Source organism: Tupaia chinensis, unplaced genomic scaffold, assembly GCF_000334495.1.
Source record: "Tupaia chinensis unplaced genomic scaffold, TupChi_1.0 Scaffold149424_1, whole genome shotgun sequence".
Classification (NCBI taxonomy): Eukaryota; Metazoa; Chordata; class Mammalia; order Scandentia; family Tupaiidae; genus Tupaia; species Tupaia belangeri.
This window is the reverse complement of record NW_006209268.1, coordinates 264,874-272,886: the sequence shown is the minus strand read 5'-3', so window position 1 is coordinate 272,886 and position 8,013 is coordinate 264,874. Positions and strand designations below refer to the sequence as shown.

The 8,013-nt window shown below is 41.0% G+C and overlaps 1 protein-coding gene across 1 annotated transcript in view; it reads left to right on the top strand.

Moving 5' to 3' along the window:
* SH3GL2 (SH3 domain containing GRB2 like 2, endophilin A1) overlaps nt 1-8,013 on the top strand; it is a 165,962-nt gene that overhangs the window by 669 nt on the left and 157,280 nt on the right. The gene's annotated exons all lie outside the window — the stretch shown is intronic.

The window sequence follows — 8,013 nt, the reverse complement described above, 5'->3', positions numbered from 1 at the left end:
TAATATGGTGATATCAGTACTTTGTTGTGGTTTTGAAATTTATCTGATAGTTCCTTTCTGGACATGTTAAAAATCTTAATTTTTTTTGGCAAAATATTTTCTTTTTTAGGATTGAGCATCTTTTTTTGCAGAGTTGTTTACATGAAAATTTTAGTAGAATTTAAGGGCTTTCTTAACCACATGCATTATTTCTTCCATAAATGTATGGAAAAAAAAATCATTGAAAGGGTTAACTTAACACTGGGTGAATGTTGTTCACTCTAAAGTTGCCTTAAGAAGGTCTTTGAATTTAAAAGTTGATCAAATCCAAGTGTCATTAGTATAAAATCAAATATTACAAAGAAATTGATCTGTTTTTAATTGCGAAAGGGTTTGTGGACTTGCCAGAGAGAGACAGATAAAGAGAGTAAGAGAAAGGGATAGTCACTCTCAGTAGGTTGTGGTCACACTGCAGTCTCTTGTCTGTTTCTCCAATCTGTTGGGATTTTGGCCATGCATATACATCTGCTGGCCATGTTTTTCAAGCTGTGAGGGCTGGTATTTGAACCACAGTCTGCCATGTGGGATTGGCTTTCTTAACCACTAGGCTAGAGGGCTGGCTTTAATGACTTCTTTGAACTACGATAATTATTTTTAATTTTTTATTTAAATTAAAATTAATTTATTTGCTGCAGGGCACATCTGCTTATGAGAGAGAGAGAGAGAGAGAGAGAGAGAGAGAGGAGAGAGAGAGAGAGAGAGCATGAGCAAGCGAGATAGCTGCCAGGTCTGGGATTCAAACTGAGGTCAGCTATGTGGGAGTCTAGAACCCTAACCTGCTTGCAGGTGGCATGGTGGTTAGGGGTCTAGACTCCTACATAGAGTTATTTTTATGAAATAATATTTTACTTCATATTTTTAGAACTACTCCTTATTCTTCTAGGCAACCACAGCACAAGTGAAATGTAAAGTTGTAAGTTGTTTTTTTTTTTGGCGGGGGAGAGATTTTTGCTATAGGGTGCGTGTGCTCGCCAGAAAAACACAGAGACAGAGAGACAGAAACTGAGAAATCACTCCCCAAGGAGAATGGCCACACTGCAGTCCTTTCTCCTCCATTCTCCTCTCAGGATCTTGGGCATGTACGCACATGTGCCTGGCGTGAGTTTAAGCCACCGGGTCCAAGACTCGAACTGCATTTGAGTACATGGGAGTCCAGCAACATAGCCATTACGCTAACTGCTTGTCCCAAGTTGTAGGTTTAATGTGTATAACTGCATGTTATTTATGTTCCTCGTGCAGCCTGAAGAGTTTCTGCTCTTAATGCCTTTCTATTATTTGGGGTCTGTGTGGAAGAGCTCTACCAGGGAGTTCTGCTAATTAAATTGAGTTGGCTCAGTTTTGTAGCAAAACAGGTAGCTGTATTGTTTTATTCCTTGATGCTCATTGCTGGAAAAAGTTTCTGTAAAGAAGGGAGGATATTAGGGCCACCAGGTGGCATGAAGCTTAAGGTGCTGGATTTCACATGGCCAACTTTTTGCTTTGCGTCCTGGACCTGGTGGCTTGAAAATCACGCTGGGCATGCATGCATATATGCCCCAAATCCCAAAAAGAGCATGGAGGAGAAGGAATTGCAGTGTGGCCTCTGGGGAGTAGTTTCTCACTTTTCCTCTCTGTCTTTGTGCTTATAGCAAAAAACTTAAAAAACAAAAATGAAAAAAGCTAAAAAGAAGAAAGGAGAATATTAGTCACTAGTTTTAGTACAAAACTAGTTTGGAGTTCTGTAGAGGAGCTGCCAGTATTGAGGATCCATCACTTGGAGCTTGCTGGCTTCACCTTCTGTCTTTGCTGGGCCAGGAATCCTTGGTCTTTCGTGCTCCTATCACTCTGCCAGCAGAGGCTTTTCAGTGCCTTCTGATCTCTCTATTTCTCTGTCACCCATGCATGCATTCTATCATAAATGAAAAAGAAAAGCCTTATTAGAGATCATGTAAATGTGTGGGTAGCTCTTTAAAATGTATTAAGTGAAAAAACAGAATACAAGGTGGCCTACCTGCTGTGCAGGTATTGTAAAATTTTTGCATATGCTCAAAATAATGTAAGAAAGTATAAGTGAATATAATAGAGGATGGTAAAATTATGGGCCATTTTCATTTCATTTTTTGCACCAACAGTTCCTTAGTGTTTTAATACATTTGCAGTAGTGTCTTGAAGTTACTTTTGCATAATAGACATGTAGGACTCAAAGGTCTATGAAATGAAGTTGAATGAAGAGTCTTTGACATTGCGGTTAAGCTGCTGGGAAATGGAGGTTGAAAAGACCCACTATTGTCTGTGTGTCTTCTGGAACTGAAGTAAGTAAGTTCTGTGTCCATTTTTCTCTATGCCCATCTAAGTATGCATCAGTATTTATCTTTCTGGGGAGGAAGTGTACCCACAGCTGAAAATTCGTAACTCTCTAAGTCCTTTAGGAAGCTAAAAGGAAGTTTGAGGCAAATGTGCCTTCAGTATTCTCTGGTTGCCTCTTTAAGCCTCTCTACTTTGCCTATTGCCACGGTGCATATCTTGAGTGAGCAGTTCTCACCCTGCTCATAAGAACCTTGAGCTCTTGCACACCTTGCATGAAGCAGTAGTGTGTAGAGAAAAGGAGTGCTGGTTCTGGTTTCATACTCTTGGTTTTGCGTCCTGGCTGGTTGTGTGACTTTGGAATTGTAGGCAGTTCCCTCAGCTGTGCAATGGAGACCACACGTCCTAGCCCCAGGGTGTTGTGAGGATTACACTGGCTCGTACTAGTGAGGTCCTGAGCACAGTGCTCACTCTGTAGTACTCAGCTGCAGCAATGGTGATGATGCCACTTAGAATCAATCTTCCAGGGTACTTGAATGTTTTCCTCATTACTAAGGCATGCCTTTTGGTTATGGGAGATCAGAAAGCACAAAGAAGAAAATAAAAATAACCCATAACTTCACAATAGATTCTGCACTTTAAGTCTTGTCTGATGATGAAGTAAAAGGTGTTGGTCATTTGGGAAAGTGAAGGTGTCTGTAAGTAGGGTGTTCCCACCGACCCGAGGTGGATTCCCTATTTTGCCTATGCCTACTGCAGTCCTGGCCTCATCGTCATTCAGTAGAGACTTAAGTTTGTATCTTGGTTCTACTACTACTGATAAATTTTGTCATATGAGCAAACCAGATAAATGTTTCTAGATATTTTTTAAGGCTGACAAAGTTAGGTTAGCTTTATCATTCCCCCTTGTCTTAACCTTGCCCTTGGTTCACCTGTGGTTTGTTCTTTTCCCTTTGGTGACTCCAGTTAAAGGAGCAGAGAAGATGACATTGGACACATCAGTCAGTCCACACATTTGAGCACCAGTTAAATGCTAGGCATGCTTCCAACCTTGGGGATTACCAAATTAAACAGTAAAGGCATGCTTTTGGCTCAGGGAACTTGCAGTAGGTCCTGGATAGGGATGGATGAATATCCTGCTATGGTGTGAGGAAAGCTTCTAGGGGGAAGCCCAGGATCTGACATGAATATTTACTTGAATTTTTTTTTTTTTTATTGGGATGAAGTAAAAACAAAAAGGAATTCCTTGTGCTAAGTCAGGAGGCCTGTGTTTGAAATGCTTCATCTGTACCAGCTCATTGTAATTCAGGTTCACGTGCAGGCCTAAAATGGTCTAGCACCTACTTCCTGGGTCCGGGAAGCACAACTCCTATCCTCACAGAGTACCCAGGCAAACAGAAGGCAGGTGCTTGCTGTGATGGGCACAGGGTGCTCTACTCATGATAACTATTCTAGAGTGTTGGACCCAGGAGCATGTGGAGGTTTTCAGTCCCTCCGTGTGTGAGTATATTGTTATTGCTATTCCATTTGTAAAGAACATTTTGCACCTGCTCTAACCTAATAAATATCTAGAAAGGGAAATAATTAAAAGGCGAACTTAGAGCATGAAGCGTTTGTTGCTACATTGGTCTCTTCTAGAAACAGCGGAGTCCACATCATCTCCCTGAGTCAGCTGTGATGTCTCTGGGCGTTCATGAACAAGGGAGGAAAACGAGTGGATCCCTACTGGCTCCGAGGTTTTCCTAGTTGCTCTAGATCAAGCTGAGGAGAATCACTGGAAGGTTTAGGAGGATGAAAGCCTCACAGTGGCGGTCGCTGTTTTCTCAAGGGGAGGCTGAGGAGTCAGGTCATGGCAGCAAGTAAAGCACTGAATGTAGTGACGAAGCTGGATGTGGCACAGCCTGCCAGAGTCATCTAGCACAGCAACCTGCATCTTTGCTTCCATGGCACTAGGCTGATTTATCTTATCTCTTATTTCCTGGCTGTGTTTTTTATAGAATGTTAATGGGGGTTTATGTTGGGATTTCTGTGTGTGTTCACAGAAATGTGCCAATGCTTGTATATAGAATATTAATGATGGGGTCCTAAAAAATAATACTTCCTTAAAAAGAAGTATCTAGCACAAGACAGGCTTGGGTTGAGAGCCTAAGCTAACATTTTATTACTGTATTTCTGTATCTTAGTCCAGAAATTGGCACTGTGGGGAGCATGGGGATGTTCAATAACGAATAAGCGGTCTGTGTTGTGAACAACCTGTCTGGCCCATATGGAATTCCTGAGGTTTTATCCCACACCCAAACTCCTCCCTTTCTAAACATTGTAATATTTCCCATTGAGCTAAAATATTTATATAAGGAGACCTTACCGTGTAGCCTACAGGATAGACAGCTGGCAAAGCCTGGCCCATCCTTCCAAACTCCATGTAGAGAATGGCTCTGAAAAACGACCTTCTTCACTGTAGGAATCATGCCATGATGCAGCTTCCAGCAGCACAACGTTTTGATAATGCTAGAGGACATTAGATGGCATTTTCTTTTGGTCCAGGAGGATTGTTTTCCCATTGTGCAGGATTACAAGCCAAGAGTTAATAACCCATACCCTTATGACAAGTCAAATATTTAATCTACACTGGGAAGCAATTTGAAACGGACATTTAATTCAAATGTCTTTTTCTCTTGTGTTCACTGACCTGGGACTAGATACCTTATCCTTGGCAGAGTCTTTAAAGCCAAAGTTAAAGTTAAGGCCACTTGTTTCTGTTTATTGCTCTAACAGTTGCCTGCACAGATTTTCCTTATGATTTTCTATTCATAACTATTTTAGAGTGTTGGACTCAGGAGCAGAGTGGAGGTTTTCAGTCCCATCTGTGTGAATATATTCTTATTGCACTTCTATTTTGCTTATAATAGACATCTGCTCTAACCTACTGAATGCATAGAATGAGAAGTAATTAAAGATGAACTTAAGCTTAAAGTGTTTATTGCAGCAATGATCTCTTCTAAGAAGAACTGAAGTTGGATGGCTTATGGTAAATAGTGGCATTTTGGCTTGATAACATTGAGCATGAAAACAAGCATCTAATGCTGAATTCATGTTGTTAGGTTTAGCTTAACAGTTAAGACCATAGTATAGCATTAGCCACATATTTTATTAATGAAAATTACTACCTGAGTAAGTGTTACGAGTAAATGGAGAATGATTGGGATATGGCCATTGCATTTAGCCAAACTGCATTGTTCTTAAGTTTTCAGTCTTACGTAAGTGTTGATTTGAAACTTTGAGGACTTTTCCCGAATCCTCATAAACCTCTGCTGTAGCTCCCTTGTAGTACCTGTGCTATTTATTATTTGTTGATATGTTTGTTCTTCATTCACTAAGGCCAGGAACTGTGTTGTAACATCTTTGAGTGAATGACATCTTTCGAGTGAAAGCTTACATGAAAGGAAGAATTCCACACAGCCTTTTTGAGGACAAGAAAATAGTGGAAACAGCATTCTCTTTGGATACACAAGTGTATTTGACACCTGTCTCATTTGTTCACTGGCTGTCTGCCTTTAAGTAGGTGTCTGGTCCTTTTTAAACATTACTTTTCTCATAAGTATCAGTTTAAGTGGGGATAATAACCTGAAAAGTTGTTAACATATTCAAACCAGCCTCAGTAGTTGTTTAAGGGAGTCATCATGTATGTGAGGTGCCTTACGGTACCAGGAGGTGCTTAAGTGGTAGTGGTTATTCATGTCACGTTTAACAATAAACTATTGTAGATCAAATACTTGATTTCTGTTTCTCCATCAAGCTTACCTTTCAATTTTACATAGCTGATTTCATAGGGCATATGTTTTTCAAGGTGTTCCAAAGAAGCCCTTCACATTTTCCCATTTCTCAGCACATTTTTTAACTTGGTATCAAAAAATCTGTGTGCTGTTGGCTGTTTACTTGTTTATTCACCCATTCTACTAATATATATTGGACTCCTGCTGCTTTCCAGGCCGTGGGCTGCAAGCAGAGATAGGTAAATTAACAAAACAAATAAGTTCCCTGTCCTACTAGTGTCTCTTAGTTACAGTAGAGAAATAAATCAAATGCAATAAATAAATGAAGGCATAGTCAGTTGTGAAAATGTCATGCAGAGCCTGTCCCATAGTATAGTAAAGGAGCTGCATCCCATGTGGCTGACCAGGGTTTGAATCTCTGCCTTGGCGGCTTAAATATACATGTGGGTACGTGTATGTGTCTGCCCCAAATCTAGATAGGATAGAGAAATGGAGGAAAAAAGATTGAGATGTGGCTCTACCCCACTTTCTCTCTCTCTCACTCTTTCTCTCTCTGGTATATCTCCTCTGGCAATAAAATTGAAAAGAAAAAAAGAAAAATATCATTCAGAAAACCAAATGATGAGGTGAATAGTTGGGAGTGATGGGAAACTATTTTGGACAGGGTAGTAAGAGAATGTCCTTTTGAGAAGTGATGCAAGCTGAGACTTAAAAGAATGTGGTGGTGCCTCCCATACCTGCTCTGCAAGAGTCTAGGAGACCTGCAGAACAAGGGTCTCTTTACCTTGTGGGCTCAGCATGAAGGACCAGCCTCACTCTGTTCCCCTCTGCTCTCTGAGCCAGCATCAGTGGGCGGGTGAGCCTCCCATCAGCTAAGTTTCCCCTGCAGAATGGAATTACCAACCACCCCTGCCCAGTAGTCTGTAGGTTCACCCATTTAGACTAGGATCTCTGACTTTCCTCCATTTCCCTGTTTTTGACACCTTAATGGACATCAGACTCACTGTGGTTATGTGAGGACTACATTGCTTGCCCTCACCTCCAGAGTGTCTGATTCAAGCAGGCCTGAGAATCTTTATTTCTAGCAAGTTCCCAGGTGAGGTTGATGCTAATGGTCTAATGACCACACTTTGAGAGCTGTGCTTATATCTGTCATTCATTTCATCTAACCAAGAAATAAATGTGGGAGCATTGACAGTTACATAGTGCTCACTACATACAGACCCAGTCCAGAGTGCTTTGCATGCAATACGCTATGACTACTTAGAGAATCTTTTGAGGAAGGTATTATTATTATTTTTTGTGTGTTACAAATGAGGAAGTGGAGGCACAGAGAGGTTAGTGGCTTTAAGATTACTTAGTCAGGAAATAATGGTGTTGAGATTTGAACGGGGGCAGTCTAACTCCAGAGTCTGTGTTCTTTTTTTTTTGGAGAGGTTTTTGCTATAGGGTGTGTGCGTTCGCCAGAAAGACAGAGAGACAGAAAGTGAGAAATCACCCCCTCCAGGGGGGATGGCCACACTGCAGTTCCTTCTCTTCCACTCTCCTCTCAGGATCTTGGGCATGCACACACGCGTGCCCAGCGTGAGTTTAAGCCATCGGGTCTGGGACTTGGACTGCGGTCGACTACATGGGAGTCCAGCGACATAGCCATTATGCTAACTGCTGGTCCCCAGAGTCTGTCTGTGTTCTTAAGTATTAGATTAGGCTAAAACAGGAGTAGTGTTAGTGCCTACCTTCTGTTTTTTTTTTTTTTTTAATGATTATATGAGATAATCTAGGTATGAAAGCTGATGTGTGTGTGTTTTAATTAGGTCTTCTCCCCTTATCATTACTCTATATGTAAAAGTGGATGCTAATATACTAGTTATTAAGCCTTGTGGTGCATTAAATCACTGACTAGGAAGTGACATTCAGC